Genomic DNA, 18,759 nt, shown 5'->3' on the forward strand with positions numbered 1-18,759 from the left:
AAGTAACCTCTGCCCATGATTGTGCATTGAGGAGGAGTTAAAGTGTTAATTAATTATGACAGTAAAAACAATAAAGCTACAGGAAAAATGTCAGACAGTAAATGATTTCTAAAAACCTAATGTAATCATTTAAAAGAATGGGGATTTAAATGTAATAAATGAATGATTAAAAAAAAAGCTAACTGAAGCTATAACCAGATAATCATATGCATATTTTGAAATATATTGTCAATAAAATTAAGGCATATCAATAAATAGATCAAAATCACTAAATACATTGACATGCATCCAAGAATTGTTCATATTTTTAAAAATAATTATTTATTGTTTTGAATCTCACTTGCATGATAGAAAACCTTTGCTTTTCAAAAACATTGTAAAGCAAATATTCAGTATATATATATATATATATATATTTAAGAAATACAGGTTGATTGTGACTTACCGTAGTGATGGATAGAGTGGAGCACATGGGTCAGGCATCAACAGGCAGCAGCAGAGTGCCAGCACTACAGCTCTCTCCATCATCCTGACTAGACCTGGACACACTGACCAACAGGGAAACACACTCAAAATTACATTTCACAAAACGCTGACCAACTCCTTTCTTTCTTTTTTTTAATCACTGCGGTGGTCATTGCAAAAGCCGCTGACAATGAAACCTGAGGCTGTTTTTCAATACAGACTTACAGATCGGAACTCTAAACGATTTGGTTCCTTAATCATAAGGATCTTAAGTAAATTTGATATTTTATTTTTTTTTTCCCTCAGGTATTCAAAGTCATTGGAAAATATTAGGTTTCAGAGTTAGCATCAAGATAGCATACGTTTATATGCAAATGTTGTGTAACCGTGTTCAAATTACAAGGATTTGTTTTTTTTCCCCACATGTTCCTTTAAAAAGAATAGAATTTTGCCCTTATAAAAACACATACAATTTATTTGCTGAACTGAATATACTGGTGGGAATTAATTATGGCATATATATTGTTATATTTTCCCAATATTTTATATTCTGCAAATAAATACACATTGATATTGGCAGAAGAATTTCATATTTTAATGAATTCTCCTCTGGAGGTGTGTTCATTTATTTTCAGGAATAAAATCACCAGGAGTATTCAAAGTGTTGCCTATGTTGTTAATATAATATGACATATACTTAATGCTAAAAAGTAGGCATCTCAGAGCGTGAAATGCCCAAGTTAAGATCAATTAATTGTAATCAACTCACCTGGTTAATTTCTGTTAGGACTGGTGGGAGGTCTGTCCGGTGGTGTGAAATGTGAAAGAATGGAAGAGAGAAGAGTCCAGCAGTAGGTTAGTCTTTACTGAGGTTTGGTGTCATCCTCCAGCCTTCTCCAGAAAGAAATGGTACTGACAACTGTTGTAGAGTGGAGGAGAATCATCAGCATCAGCAACAGTAAGAGCTTCTGAAACTCTGCTACTCACCACTGTGGAGAAAACCATGTGACATCACTTCACCTACAGTACTGAGAAAGCCTTCAAACACAACTTTATTAATGCAGTTACACCCAACCCCACTCACTCTCTCTAGGCCTCTGTTCTATTTAATGAATTGCATTAAGATTTTAACCAATGTTTAAACATTAAATATATTTATTATATATTATTCCTTTACAATGCGTGATTCAAGAATAGGTCAAACAGAAAATGATAAAACAGAGAAGCTCATCATTTATGACAAATCATATGAATGTCTGTGGTAGAAAAAAGAAATGAAAAAAATTCTTAGATATTATAACATACACGCACAACACTGAGACAATATTTCCTGCAAAATGTCTACCAAAATGTCCAATACATAAATTTAGGTGATTTATTTTGGATATTACTATGTTACATAAGCACAAGTTAGAGCAACTTTAAAGGAAAATATTTGAAAAACAGCAGTTTTGGCCTTGGGCATGTGTGGCAGTGTCTTCACTTGTTGTACCACCATGCTGCTAGTGATTAATGTACAGATATATATATGTGTGTGTGTGTGTGTGTGTGTGTGTATTATAATAATGAATACCCTTTTTGTGAGGTAGTATACTACAAAAAAAGTGTTCAATGAACTCTTGCAGTATTTAACATCTTCAGTATTGATTTGACGTTTTCAGCCTCTCATTACATTTTTAGTACTATTTAAACACTTACAGTGTTCATAAAAATGTCTTTATGTACTTGTACTGATTTGTTTACGTCTCTTTTTTGCTTCGTTTTAAATATGCCCTTTATAAAATGGCAGTGAAGGGGTTACATATGAAGCCCGTTAACTCGTGGACATAAGAAAAATAAGAGTCACTAATTATACGGCTTTCGTGTGCAATTAGTGAAAGTATTGATGCCCATAATGTTCTGTTTTTGAGGGGATTGGTTTTAAACTATTTCCGTAAAACACTAATCCCCTTTATGTCTGTCATATTTTATTAAGCTTTTATTTTGAAAACTACAAGCTTTAGCAAACTCGCTAGCTTCAGTGTCACAGTGTGAGGTTACCCCTGAATAAAAATGTTTTAATATTTAAACGTTACCGTGTTATTAACCCGTTAAATGTGTTAATGTGTATATGTTAAATAACGGAAATCTTTATTTTATGCGTGAAACAATGTGTTGTTTCGAGCTGTTCGTTCATTATTAGGAGAACACGAATTCTATATCTTGTTGCTAATGTAGTCCACATTGTATCAGAGCTCCTCTCTGTGCTCCATGTCCTCTTCATGAGGTAGATAGTGATAGTTTTTTTATTTAGAGATGAAGCTCTGCAGCAGTCTCAGGCTCTTTGTGCTTTCTGTGCAAGCACGTTTGCCTCGACGTGTTCACAGACACAGACACAGATGTTATTGCTCAGTCTCTGCTGAGAACGTTGAGAATTCAGAAACAAGTGTGAAGAGATTTAAAACGAAACTTTCCTCTGGTCCATCGTTTCAGGATTTTATTAAGGTTTCATCAACCTCCAAGTCTCAGGAGTCAAGGTTTGTAACTGTCTGAACAAGTATTCCTTAAAAAGTGTTACTAAAGCAACTGATTAAAACAGGTAAAAGTTGATATTTTATTGTACTAGCCATAGTGATCCACTGTGGCAGGTGTTTGTGTATACAACACAGGTTTCCTGTTTCCTGTTATAGCATGAGGAAGGTGAGTTCCAACCTGGAATCACTGGGCACGAGACAGGAACACGCTCTGGATGGTGCACCTGTCCATCACACACACAGCTATGGACACTTCTGAGAAGCAAACCAGCTTTTCTGTTTATATAGAAAACTACTATAGAGCACAGAAACGATTCCATAATCAACATGCTCACATGTGACAATATGGAGACCACTGTTAAAGTTAAAAGAACTCATTCCCTAGTCCTTTGTAATGACAATCAAGGGAACTTTTTACAGCATTCCAATAGGAATCATCTTTTTCTGCACTGTAAAGTTAGGATAATTATGTATAACATATTTACAGTTAACAGGCTCCAGTCACTGCTACCTACACTAGAAAATCAGTGCAACTGTCTCAAAAACTGATGTAGGGAGGAGAAATGTTCCCTATTTACAGTCTAAATGTAAACAGAGAAACGTGTGGAGTGTACTGTAATTAAGACGAATAAATAATTTCTATATTACACTGTTAAGATTCATTCTCTAATCACTGTTCCCTACACTGGAACTGCATCACTGAGGGATTCTAATACTGCGTTTGGTTTTTCAACAGAAAACACATGCTTATCACCGTCTCCAGGATGACATCCCTGCGGAGGTAAAGCAGAGGCGTCTGGAGGAGCTCATCTCTTTTGGAGGCCGTCTAGGGCAAATACTCTGAAACACTTGCGCACTACATTGAAACATTTGCACAACACACCGAAACACTTGCGCACTACTATTGAAACATTTGCTCACTACATTGAAACACTTGTGCACACTACACTGAAACACTTGCGCGCACTACACTGAAACACTTGCGCGCACTACATTGAAACACTTGCGCACACTACACTGAAACACTTGCGCACACTACACTGAAACACGTGCACAGTACACACTGAAACATTTGCACTACACTTCACATACACATATACACACACATATATATATATATATTAAACATGACGTGTGTGTGTGTGAGAGAGAGAGAGAGAGAGAGAGAGAGAGAGAGAGAAGATGCACTCAGCTGTGTAGCACAGGGTACAATCTTTTATGACTAATTCCTGTGCTCTGTGTCTTTTCAGAGATGAACAAACATTTGTTCTTATTATTTTTTATTAGTCTTTTCATATTTGATCAGCCATTGCGTGTTTCTGGTAACAGTGAGGATATCCGTAATTTTTTGCGTGATGTCCTGCGTTGTGTGGAATCCATAAAAGATGACCCGCTACACAGACACTACACTGAACTGGAGCACCACACAAGAACCATTCAGTCAATCATACGTGTAGTTGGGCGCAGAGAAGGTCCTGTGGTGAGAGAATGCACGACTCTTTTGGAGTCTTTATATCAGTGTCTAATTCTCATTTTACAACAATCTCCGGACCAAAGACATCAAGGCAACAATATTCTCATAATTCCTCCAACAACTTCCAGGGGCACGTCCGGTCGCCCACGGTATGATTTAACAGCAGACCAGATTATCCACTGCCTAAATCTGGGATTTAATTGGCAAAGAATCGCTTCCATTTTTGGAATTGATCGACAAGTGTGCAAGTGTTTCAGTGTGTAGTGTGCAAGTGTCTCAGTGTAGTATGCGCAAGTGTTTCAGTGTGTCATGTGCAAGTGTTTCAGTGTAGTATGCGCAAGTGTTTCAGTGTAGTATGTGCAAGTGTTTCAGTGTGTCATGTGCAAGTGTTTCAGTGTGTCATGTGCAAGTGTTTCAGTGTGTCATGTGCAAGTGTTTCAGTGTGTCATGTGCAAGTGTTTCAGTGTAGTGTGCGCAAGTGTTTCAATGTAGTGTGCGCAAGTGTTTCAATGTAGTGTGCGCAAGTGTTTCAGTGTATTTGCCCTAGACGGCCTCCCATACATCTCTGTGTTTAGAGAGGAGGCGAATAAGGTCAACTCCACATTGATTGGCAGCACACAGCTCGTCCTAGTGGAGGGGGTGAGTATTACATTTGAAATGCGAGGAGAGTAAGCTGGTGATAAGCAAAAGTAATTAATGAATTCCTTATTTCAATAACAATTACGTAAATGTTTCTGGATGGTGCAGGAAAGTAAAGGGTCCTGTCAGGACCTCTGTGGACGGAACGATGGGAACTTGAAGGTGATATTTCCCAGAAAGGATTTGCTCTCTGAGACCACAGGCACAAGAACTGTCCCTGTTAAACACTCTCACCCTCTTTACAACACTCTCAAATTAGTAAAAAAAAAGTACATGTAGCATTACTAAAAATAAAAAAGAAATAAAGATTTAAGTGGTTACACATCGCTACCTTAAAGATGTGACGACTGGCTGGAGGAGTAACACAGGCCCTGGCTGTATGACGGGAGGTGGGGGGTGGGTGGAATAACGGAGAGTAGTTGGTGAATGTGGGGAGACGAAGCGTAGATACGGCTTAACTTAGCACGAATTTTGATGTCTGCTATTTACACTAATGCTAAATTGTTAAAGCTACAATGTGCTAATCTTAAAAGCTCACTCAAGTCTGGGCGCGCTGGGAGACTCACCTATTGGGGTCAATGGCCATTTCCAGTCGCCGGCTCAGGTTCGTTTCTAGAGTCATGGTTCGTTGGTGGAGGCAAAAAATATTCAAATGCCCGGTTCACATCTTGGAAAGTTCGTTAGTATAGGCGTTCATTAGTAGAGGTTCTACTGTATTCTATACAGTTGGTATACATGTTTTTATGAACCTCTCACCTTTCTTGAGACATTTGAAATATTTTTCACACTCATCTCCTTTGAAAAAAGTGTTTTTAAGCAAACCAAATGATTTACTTTTTATTTTATTATTGGGCAAAGATTGATGCTGCAGTTATGGCCCAAACAGCCGCAGAAACATACCTTGTAAATATAAAGCTCTGTGTTCACCAGGTTCATACGTCCAATGGCAGGGACAGGATAACCTATCTTCAGACGAGCTGTGGAGCAGGGTGACTTTAATTTAAAAAAATGCTTTCCAGCAAAAAAGTCATGACAATTGTGTCATTTACTCACCATTGACCTTGGTGACAGCAAATTTCAAAGCCATCTTGAAGATGTTCTCAATGGGTGTTACCTGTTAAATATATTCATGGTTTTAGTAGAGATTTTAAAAAATATTTTATCAACCTTCAGATAGGCAAATTATTATTATTATAATATTTTTTTTACCTCGAATGGCCCAACATAGCTTGTTCTTAATGTCATGCCAATTCTGTGACAGAAAATGAGTGCATTAAGATAAAAAATGTATATGTGAATATTTTTCTATATTAAATTGGTTTTAAATCAGTTTTGTCCAAAATAAATTTTTTTTTGGTTAAATTTCCTAAATAATGTTTATTAAGAATTTTATTTTGTGTGACGTTTTAACTGATTACTCATTTCTTTGATGTTTGTTGCAAGAAAAAAAAAAGCCAAGATGAAAATGTTAGTACAATCCAAAATATCCATTGGTAGTTGGATTGGTGACTCAAAGGTATCCGTGTGTGTGAGTGAGTGGATGTGTTGCCCTGCGAAGAACTGGCACTCCCTTCAGGGTGTGTTCCTGCCTCTTGCCCAGTGATTCCCAGGTAAACTTCGACCCCACCGCAACCCTGAACTTAATAAGTGCTTAGAGACTATGAATGCATGAATGGATATTATGTTATTGCAAATAGGAATTTGTATCAACACTTCAGAAAATTGTGTATGGCAGCATAGCCTTAAATTATCCTGGATTACCAATAGTGCCTTACTCCTTAAGTGTCAGAGCTCCAGCCACTTTAAGCCCAGTCACATAAATCTCTGCAGTCACGCTGGCGTTCTGTGGGCAGAAAATATGTCATTGAAAATACCTCCAGTCCAAACATTGCCCCAAGGTCACTTTTACATTACTCACCACATTCAGGGTAAAGAGAGGAGCCAGGGTGGAGTTGGGCTGAATGGCGTAAGCTGTGACCGTGCTGTTAACCTGCAGAGTTGCATTGCTGGGCTCGAAGGTGACGTTTGGTTCTTTCACTGTCTTCACCAGGAGCTTCATCATCAGGCCTGGGTACTGCTTAGCGATCTGAGAGAGACCAAGAATCAAGCTAGATATCTGCTTTAAAGAATACTTCATCTTAATATGTTTAATATGTAAAATGCAATCCTTGCTTTGCATTTCGCTTTGGCACATTCACAGCGCCACGCATTGGAACACAACACAGTTGAGCTGATTCAATTCTTACACAAATTCAACATTTTATTCTTTAAATGGAAATCGAAACTCGTGGTTTTTTTTTCTGGTAAGAGACAGCGGTATTAAATCAATGTAATGAATATTTGTTTTTGATTATGGCACATTTTCTGCACGTCTGTGTTCTCAATACACCTGTAATCTCAGGTGTATTGCATTTCAATGAGACATTTATTCTTGAATTATCTCATGATGTAAAGCAATACAGTTGTGTACTGATTACATCTCTAGGTGATTGTATTCAATTCTGACACTAGTTCAACATGTAATTTTTAAAATGCAAATCCTCATGTGTTGTTTTTCAGTAAATAAAATTTTATACTAGCACAACCCCTATTTATAAGATATATCATTTTAAATAATAATAATGTTTGGTCCCTAAGATATTTGCACGTTACTCCACCTTCACTGGAAGTTTCTCTGAGTAAACGGCTGCATTAGGAAAATGACAAATCCATTTTTAATTAAGCTGGGTGTGGCATAGTGTTGCAGCAGGTAGTATCGCTGTCATACAACTCCAACGTCCTGGAGTTATGTGTTCGAGTCCTGCTCCGGGTGACAATCTGGGAGTAGTTTAGTGTGTTCTCCCAGTGTCTGCATGGGTTTCTTCCAGATACTCCGGTTTCCTCCCATGGCCCAAAACCATAGGTTGGTAGATAAGCGCTTGCATGAATAAATGAATGAATAATTAAACTGGAGTTGTGTCATGTTTTAGGAGCAGGTAGTAGAGTACATTTTGTACGTACCTTCAAACAAATAGGTGAATCCAGATATAAACACATGATGCTAAATGGCCTTTTTCAATTAAATTATGACCAAATAGTTTTAAATTTAACATTTTTGAAGTGGCAGTGTTGTAAGTTATTTTGAGACACCTATTTATGACCTTCAACCAGAATCCAGACACTTATTGGAAACTATAGGAAGCGTTTAGAGGCTGTTGTTTCTGCGAAAGGAGGATCTACTGAATATTGATGTATTTTTTCTGCTGGGGTGTCCACATTTATGCACCTGCCTAATTTTGTTTAAACAATTATTGCACACTTTCTGTAAATCCTATAAACTTCATTTCACTTCTCAAATATCACTGTGTTTGTCTGTTATATAATATATTTAACTGAAATTTCTGATCCGAACGACCAATGATTTATAAAGGAAAATCCTGGAAATTATCAGGGGTGACGAAACATTTTCATACCACTGTATAAGAAAAAAGTGATTTACTTTCAACTTGCTTTTGCTACACAAGTCAAACGCACACAGTGTACTCTCGACCAGGAACGACCGTCCACCTGAAGGACTGCATCGGGTACTAGGATTTCACCCAGGACAGAGCGCCAATCCATATCTGGGCACACACACATTCACTCACAAATACAGACATTCATTCACATACACACTCATTCACTCACACACCAGGACAGTTATTAGACAGAAGCCAATTCACCTACCCTCCATGTTTTTGGACTGTGGGAGGAAACCGGAGACCCCGGAGGAAACCCACGCAGACACGGGGCTCCACCCAGATTGGGCCTGAACCCAAGATCCCAGCGCTAGGAGGCGAACATGCTAACCACTAAGCCACCGTGCCTTAACTTATGGCATAAGTTAAGTGACATATTTCAAGCCTTTTGTTATATGTTTTTTAGTGACTTACTGAAATCAATTATCTCTAATATTACTAACTACTAATTGGTCATTTTTATATTTTGATGTGGCACTGTATAATCGGACATCTGGGAAACAGTAAAGAAACTTAAGGAAACAGTAATTAACAGGCATCATTAGGCACAGTACATAATGAAAGTGAGAAATTTAAGGCTTCGGTGTAATTTTCAGTTAAATAGATGTGTTTATAATACCATTTAGAGTTTTCAGATGGAGATTCATCTTATTTATTGCATCATAAACTAGAGGACAGATCTGAAACAAAACACATTTGCTTTAGTACATATAAGTATCATAAAGGATTTATTGTTGTTTACTGTTTGTTTAGTTCCTACCTGGCCCTCTATGGCATTGCGCAGTTTGTCATCAATAAAACCACTGAATAGATTGTACAGCCAGCTGGTTTCGGAGAGAACAGTACAAAATAACAATATATCGAATGTCAGTCACTGTGCATAACTTGAAGTAAATCTCTCAAATCCATAGGTTTAGGATTGCTCTGAGCTCAGGGAAGAATAACTGTTGAGGTTTCTGATCTGGTACAGATCTCGGATCAAAAGTAAAACTAAAAAAACCTAAAAAATGTGGGAACAGAGAATGATGACTTTTTCTCTCATTGAACACGTGAAGCAAATGTGGACAAACTGTAAACCATATTTAGAGAAGTAGCATGTTGTGCTGTTACGAGAGGTTTCCCATTCACTTTCATTCCTACACTTTTAATTAAATTGACGGGAACACTATTCTACAGTCATTGTCCGTTTTATTATCTCCACTGATCATATAGCCAAATGTTGCATTGTTTTAACCCTTGTGGCTCACTTTATTAGTAGAAGAAAACTTGAGGAGAGAAAATCGTCAGCAGCATGACCTGACTGACTGGGTGACAGAGAGAGAGAGAGTGAGAGAGAGATGCTAAAATCTTGCTTAACGGCAAGTTTTCATTTTACTTACAAAATTCATTCAGGGCATCAAAAAAAAAAGGAGTTTCATTCTATGTGCAAGCATTATTACTTTGGTGTGTCAATCACTTGCTTAGTACCCAGCGATTGACTAGATTTCTCCTGTTTCTAAAATCTGAATAAAATTCATGAAAGACTAAATATAGTTTTTAAAATTACTTCCATAAATGATAGAGCTCACATTTTGTTTATTGATTAAGTTTTTTTCTGTCTCCAAACATTTGGCCTCCTGTTTTTGTTGCCTTATGTATTTCCCTGCAAGGCTTTGAATATACTGCCTGATTCCAAAATACATACTTTGTAAAAGACATAGTGCACTATTTAGGGAGCCATGTGAAATGCAGCATCTGATATGTAAGTAGTAGGTGACATTACCTGGCTCCACCAGAAAATGTAATATGGGTGCTGCCTACAGAGGCTGCACAGTTGAGCACGATGGCTGTTGGCCGGCCAGTTTCATCACTCTTAACTGCGATGTTGGAGGATATTGTCAGTCCACTCACATCCAATGTAAAGATCCCACTGTCCGATCTAAAGAATCAAAGGTATTCAAGAACAGACCAGTTATACCTGACTTGCTTAAATAATAACAATAATAATATAATATATTAAAGTTGCACATACTAGGATGTTGTCTTTGGGTTAGGCATTTTAATTATTTAGATGGACAACAACAAATGTTTCTTTTTCTTAATAGGGTTCATAGACAAGTGCTTAGTTTAATTTGGGAATGTGGGGCTTATGAGGAAAATGTTTTTTTTGGAACTTATACTAAAATATTAGAGTTCACAGGCTCAGGCATCAGTGCCTATATGATTAACATCCCTATGATTAACTAGGATAGTTCTGCTTAGGGTAGAACAATATCTAGGCCTTACATTAATTTTTTTAAAGCATTACAACATGATAATAACAAACCTTTTTTTGTCAACATCTGGTCTTAATTTCTTTTATATATGAATAAAAGCCTAATAATTATTTCACTTATAATTCAGTAGTTACTTGGAACATCAGTCTCAGGATTTGATAACACCGGGCCACAAGAACTTTACTGATTTCAGCCACTGCACTCGGATGATAAGTTTTGGATCAAGCTAATGCTAGTTCAGATTATTTTACAGGTCAAATATTGCACCATTAATCTAGAAAGCACTCTGGGTTTTCATAAACCACTAGCTGATATTTGGCATTGGGCATGGAGATCTGTGGCCTTATAAGGTTTTTAATATATATATATATGTGTGTGTATATATATATATATATATATATATATTACATATAACACTTGTAACTGTAAATCAATTCAAGTATCATCACTGTCCAATTAAAAACATGTATTTTTAAAAATTAATTTTATTTGCTACATTATTTGAACACAACAGGGGTCCTTCACAATGTGTGAAAATTATATGACAAATGTACCATTAGAAATGGTCCAGAATTACTTGGAACCAAATCTTCGTACATTCACTTCACATTCACTGAAAGGTTTCCTTTCTCCTCTAAAGTTGCTATTTTGGGAGATACATGTTTACTTGAACAGTGACGACATACCAATTGGGAGGGATCTCTGGACACTTTGGGACATATATCATCATTTGATTCTGCTTACATGAAGCCCATTAAGTATTCTACTCCCCAGTTGCCATACAGGTAAATGAAGGCATTGCCTATGTACAGAGTGACACCAGTACCAGGCAATAACCTAACATCAGATACGGGGAAACCCAAATTCATGATGTGTATCCTGTTGAGAAAAAGAGAAAACAGCTGTGAAACAGGTCAGCTCTATGTAAAATCCTAAAAGATAACTCTTTTTAGTCTTTTAAGTTTTTACTTTATTACAATGGTAATAAGAAAAGAAGAGAAAACTTAGTTATTCATACATGTACAATATATCATCACTGTCCAATTAAAAACATGTATTTTCCAAAATAGTGACTTTACAGGGGAAGGTAAAAACCTTCTTAACTTAAGTGGAAATGAATGTAAAAAAATTTATTCCACATAATTTTAGAACATTATTGTTGGCCTATTCATCATGAAATCTGCACAATGTGAAGAACAGCTGCTTTGTTCACTTATACAGGAATTATGACTAGTGTTTTAATATATACACATTTATCATAGATATAAAAGGGGGTATGGTTCTGAAGCAGGTAGTGTGCAGTCACACAGCTTCAGAGGCTCTGGGTGACTGTGAGGAGTGTGGTGTGTTCTCCCTGTGTCTGCATGGGTTTCCTCTGGGTGACTGTCTGTGAGGAGTGTGGTGTGTTCTCCCTGTGTCTGCGTGGGTTTCCTCCGGGTGACTGTCTGTGAGGAGTGTGGTGTGTTCTCCCTGTGTCTGCGTGGGTTTCGTCCGGGTGACTGTCTGTGAGGAGTGTGGTGTGTTCTCCCTGTGTCTGCATGGGTTTCCTCTGGGTGACTGTCTGTGAGGAGTGTGGTGTGTTCTCCCTGTGTCTGTGTGGGTTTCCTCTGGGTGACTGTCTGTGAGGAGTGTGGTGTGTTCTCCCTGTGTCTGCGTGGGTTTCGTCCGGGTGACTGTCTGTGAGGAGTGTGGTGTGTTCTCCCTGTGTCTGCATGGGTTTCCTCCGGGTGACTGTCTGTGAGGAGTGTGGTGTGTTCTCCCTGTGTCTGCGTGGGTTTCGTCCGGGTGACTGTCTGTGAGTAGTGTGGTGTGTTCTCCCTGTGTCTGCGTGGGTTTCCTCTGGGTGACTGTCTGTGAGGAGTGTAGTGTGTTCTCCCTGTGTCTGCGTGGGTTTCGTCCGGGTGACTGTCTGTGAGGAGTGTGGTGTGTTCTCCCTGTGTCTGCATGGGTTTCCTCCGGGTGACTGTCTGTGAGGAGTGTGGTGTGTTCTCCCTGTGTCTGCGTGGGTTTCGTCCGGGTGACTGTCTGTGAGGAGAGTGGTGTGTTCTCCCTGTGTCTGTGTGGGTTTCCTCTGGGTAACTGTCTGTGAGGAGTTTGGTGTGTTCTCCCTGTGTCCGCGTGGGTTTCCTCTGGGTGCTCCGGTTTCCTCCCATGGTCCAAAAGCACACATTGGTATGGGGATTGGTGACTCAAAAAGTGTCCATAGGTGTGAGTGAATGATCAGTTTGTGTGTCAGACTCTTGGCTTTGTCACACATAAAATTTTTATACTAACTTTATAAATTGAGGGCAGTGAACTGGGCAGTACCCTGTAAAGACTATTCGTCTCTGAGAGGTGCTGTAAATATTGTATATTGTTATTGAAACATTTTATATTACGATATATATTAATTTTGAATTGTGTCCAGCCCTAGATAAATTAGTGCATTTTATACTGATATTCATTTCAATATTCACCTCCATTTATTATATAAATTAAAATAGATGTATATGTGATGTGTCCACGACCCTGAATTGGGAAAGTGGTTACAAACAATGAATCAATGAATGTGATATGTCTTATTTTTGACTGTGGATGGAACTAAATGGTTGTAGGGCAAAAAGTGTCTGTGCCTTCATTGCAGGTTTTTAATGTCCAAATAAAATGCTTTCATTTTTATATATGGAGGATAGTGCTAACTACCCTTTTAACAATATTAACACACTGTCAAACTTTCATAATTTTATATCTTATTTCAGAAAAGCTGAGCTGGGCTATTTGTTGGCATAAATCTTTATATTTTGCATGCCTGAAAAATGTTATGCTGTAGCTAGAAAGCTACAGATCCAAAATAACAGTAGTAAGAGGAGGCCTCCTCACCGTGTCATACTGTAGGATACCTCACCAATTGGAAACACAGACTCTGAGCCAATTATATCGAATATTGATGCTTTTGAGTTTTTCCTGCAGGATTGTAATCCCGATCTGGCGGCCTGCAGTCAAAACAAATACACAAGCACTTTTTACACAGCCACAACAGGGACTACAGCAGCATCACTCAACTGCTACCTTGTGCAACACTTTATTTTTCTGCTCTATTTCTGGGTCAAGTAATGTTTCCATGTTTTTCAAGGTTTCTGTTTGTTTGTTTTAAAATATGGATTGCCATTTTATCAGCTATACCTGCTATATATATGTGCAACTTGTTGGTTTGCAGTTACAGACTGTAGCCTGTTTTAGCTGCAAACTGTTAGACCTCTACTGTATTCATTTGTGAAAAATGGCAACTGTGCTATCTTTATAAGAAATGGTGATTAAAAACTCTAACTTGTTTTTACAATTCTCCAGACCTATCTCTAGTTATTTTTTGACCAGTGAATCCATGGAAACACCCAGCCTGGATTCTGCTTTAATTTGTTTCCCTTTGCCTCAGAGAAAATACAACACATTTATATAAATCACAGTCAGGATCAAAGTGAAAAGGACTGGGAACACTAAGAGCTGTGGAAAATAGTAGTCCTCTGAAGTAACTTTGCTGAATTCAAATATTTGTGGTCAGGTGATTATCAATTAATTGTGACCGACATGGTAATTGATGACCATGTGGTGGTCCCTACACTGTAGAGGTGAGGGGCTATATTCAGTAAATATATACCTACAGTGCCTACCTATATGGTGGGTCTTTCTGATAAAATAGCTAATCATTGTATATGAAAGGTAAATGTACCTAATGGACTGGAAGTTGTATTCAGGCTGATTTGTGATATACTCACCATAATCCAGTCCCTTCTGAGTCACTTTTGCCTGAACTCCAGGATTACTGCCTGAAGCCTCTGGACAAAGCAAGGTCAGCAGGGTCAGCACCCACCACAGTGTCACCATGTTCACTCTGACCTACGAGGAGAACACACAGTCATCACAGTTGTCCAGCAGCAGGTACGTTGTCCCTCCTCTCAACCAATAGGTTTCCACTAGAATAAATATCTAGATACAGAAAACTAATTCTGTTTACACTGGTGTTAATTGTGGAAAATATTAATCTCTGACCACCCCTGAAAGCGGTTTGTGTGATCTAACCATAATCCAATCACTTTGCATCTTGAGGGTGTTTACATCTGGCTTATCATGCAAGTCAATAAAAATACATAAGTGATCAGATCACAAAAATATATAATAATGCCAGGTGTAAACAGGCCCATTGTTTGGACAAAAAACACCAACACTAAGAGCTTGCTGAGATCTCCCCCATCTCTTGCTGCCTTTCTCATTCCTCAGGTCGACTGCCCTTTGCCATAAAATGAGCAAACTGTAAGAAAACGTTTATATCTGTTCGTTCATTCATTCATTAATTCATTCATCCATTCATTCATTATCTTTAACTGCTATTGGACGTAAGGCAGTAATACACCCTGGAGGATGCACCAGTCTTTCACAGGGCAACACACACACACTTTTTTGAGTAGCCTACCAAAGTGGAAACCTACTCGGACACAATTCAATGTTAATATTTATCGCAATATAAAATGTTTCAATAACAATGATATAATTTTTAAACACATTTTCAATATTTCAATATACAATATTTATAGCACCTCTCACAGACTGCCCTCAATTTCTAAAGTAAATTTAAGGATTTTAATTATGACAAAGCCAAGAGGGCAACACACACTTACCATTCACTCACACCTATGGACACGTTTGAGTCACCAATCCCCCTATCACCGTGTGTTTTTGGACCGTGGGAGGACTGTGCAACTTCCCAACCTGACAGAAGGTCTGTTCAATCCCTTTTACTTGATAATTTTCACTTCTGTACTCCAAAGAGGTAAGGTGGACTGAGTATAATAACATGAGACATAGCAATTGAATAAAACATGTATTAGATTATACAACGACATGTTAGATAAAAATATTCATTTCAAGAATCTGGAGAGATAAAGGGCATTCCAGAAAGACAAGCAACCATATCAAAGCAAGAACAGAAAAAAAGATGCAAGTGTCGGCATGTCTAGCAATCTCCTGACACAAATTCCAGTGAACATTTAGGGAGGAGCTTGTAAGTGTCCAACAGAAGGAACAACAAAACTGAATACTGCAAGAAACTTGCTTCTTACTGTGTTGTGTGCTGCTGTTACTGCAAATAACACATTTGTAATATGATATGACAAATAAAGGCAAAAAAGCCAACACAGGTTCATAATGTACAGAGGTGGGTCAGTTTATAAAGATGGGGAAATGCTGCATAGTGTGCAGTATTCAAGTGGGTACTCTGTATTTGCCAAATAGGCATAATTCATGAATCTCCTTAATTCTGCAGTGGAAATTTGGACCTTGTGTGTCATCCTGACCCTACTGTCCAGAAGCTCCCACAAGTTTCTAGTTGCGTATTCAGCATCTCACCAAGTTACACAGTGCAGGGTTCTCTCACAAGAGCATCAGTGATTTTTGTTTTCATTAAATGGTACAATTAGCTTGTGTTGCCAACCATCCCGTAAAATACGTGGTCGTCATGTTTTTGAAAAGTGAAAGATGCGTTCCGATTTGAACCGATACAGGAAGCGTTTTATTCTGTATTTTTGAGGGCACACTGTTATTGGTGATGGTTTGAGACAGAGACACGTAGCACATAAGCAGACTTTCACGCATGTAGTTTACAGCAGGAAAGAGGCTGTTTTCCAAAGCAAAGAAAAGCTTTATCTTTAAGAGTGAGTAACTTTAAATAGACAGAAACACGAGTTTGCCTTTGTTCACACTCCTTTACAGTTTTAAACAACTGGATGACCTTCAATGTGTGTTATTATGGTTGTGATATATTGTTATTCATTTTATATTATTATTTTTCTGCCAATTTTTTGCCGCGTAACTAGTCCCACAGTTTTTGAGCTATCAAAATGTGATTCGGGTTTGTATACAGCTTTTTTGATATGCATACTTCTTTGCCCGCTACACTTGTTTTTCAGTCTGCTTTCAGATAGAACTAATGTTAGCACAGTGTCCTAGAGAAACTACATTTCATTCTCCCCTTTAACACATCACAGATGAATTTTTTAATCAAAGTAATTCTTTGTATATAAAATTCACATTCGATAATTTCATGAAGATCAACAATAACATTAGCAAACTATTATTAGAGTGTACGACAAATTAGTCCAATATAAGCAATTCATTCTATTAACGTTTTGACTGGACATAAGCTAAATATGATAATGTAATGAGGATGAGTCTTTTAGACTCTTATAAGATACTTTCACTTCAGATCTTATTGTAATTAATGAATAATTTAAAATAATACATTTGTTTAAAATGGATAATGCAGTATTTGCCAAATACATGGACAGACTCTGCTTGTGTTCAAAAAGGCTACTGACAGGCACTTACAGTCCTGATGGCAGATGGCTTAATAAATGTCTGACAAAAAAAATGTTTTATCTGACTACAGTCGAAAAGTGCATACTGGTCCCCCAGCCCCTTATTTCAGAAAGTTGGCAACCCTACAATTAGCACAACTAGCAAATTAAAGACAAATAAGAGTTTTCAAAAACAAAGTTAAGTTTTTTAAGTCAGTTTCTTAAAAAAATAATAATTCAGAAATGTTTCATGGGATTTAATTGAATTGTGAGTAGACTAGTCACTATTCTGTCCATTATTAATACATTGCATGCATCTTTGATTTGACCCCATAAAATAAACAAATATGAAAAAAACTGTTTGCAACTTCAAGTTCTGTTTTATTGTTTTTTTCCTTCCCAAACCCCATTCAGAACATTGTAATGAGTAAAATGAGCTTAATGCAAATTTACCTTGTATTTTTGCAGTGAAGTGCTTTGGTCAGACTTTTCCATTTGTTTTTCTCTCTCCCTCTTTTCTCATCAGATAAACTGCAGCTCTCTGACTGGCACCAATGTAAGACTGAAATAGGGAAGTGAAAGAAACCTACAGAGGCGGCACGGTGGCGCAGCAGGTAGTGTCGCAGTCACACAGCTCCAGGGGCCTGGAGGTTGTGGGTTCGATTCCCGCTCCGGGTGACTGTCTGTGAGGAGTTGGTGTGTTCTCTCTGTGTCCGCGTGGGTTTCCTCCGGGTGCTCCGGTTTCCTCCCACAGTCCAAAAACACACGTTGCAGGTGGATTGGCGACTCGAAAGTGTCCGTAGGTGTGAGTGAATATGTGTGTTGTTGCCCTGTGAAGGACTGGCGCCCCCTCCAGGGTGTATTCCCGCCTTGCGCCCGATGATTCCAGGTAGGCTCTGGACCCCCCGCGACCCTAAAATTGGATAAGCGGTTACAGATAATGGATGGATGGATGGATGGAAGAAACCTACAGAATCACTAGGAAGTACTGCTCCTAAATTCTAACAAAGCTATAGTTTATCCCATCAAAGCGTTCCTCGCCATTCTTTTGAGCTATGAACGAAATGAAACCATGTGACCTTATGTCTATGTACCTAAGTCACATGAAATAAAACAGTTCTGTGGCAGTGAACAAGCTTGTCATGTTTGGAGAAGGATAGGATGTGTCTAAATTCCATCATCAGTCAAGAGACAAAAGGCAGATCGGGTTTCTTTTTCAACGTAAAACCCATAATTACCCAAAAAAATTACATTGACATATATTTTGCAGTAAAGAAAATACATGTTGAATATGGTAATAGATACAGTGAGGTAATTAGTCAAAATTACAACATATGGGTATAAGCATCTTGACAGAGTGATGTGTCCGTTGCTGAAGCAACCTCTGCTCATGATTGTGCATCTGGGAGGAGGTAAGTGTTAATTGATTACGACAGTGAACACAATATTTTATCCTAACAAAGCTGCAGGAACATGTCAGACAGTAAATAAGCTAAATGATTTTTAAATATTAATAATTTTATAATTTAAAAGAATGAGAAATGAAATGTAATAATTGAATGATTAAAAGAAATAGCTGATGCTATAACC

General features: G+C 37.9%; 1 pseudogene; it reads right to left on the reverse strand.

Annotated features, from left to right (window-relative positions):
• Nucleotides 1–445: 445 nt before the first annotated feature.
• LOC136697287 (bactericidal permeability-increasing protein-like) lies at nucleotides 446–18,640 on the reverse strand (annotated as a pseudogene).
• Nucleotides 18,641–18,759: the final 119 nt, after the last annotated feature.

This window comes from Hoplias malabaricus, chromosome 5 (genome assembly GCF_029633855.1).
Source record: "Hoplias malabaricus isolate fHopMal1 chromosome 5, fHopMal1.hap1, whole genome shotgun sequence".
Taxonomy (NCBI): domain Eukaryota; kingdom Metazoa; phylum Chordata; class Actinopteri; order Characiformes; family Erythrinidae; genus Hoplias; species Hoplias malabaricus.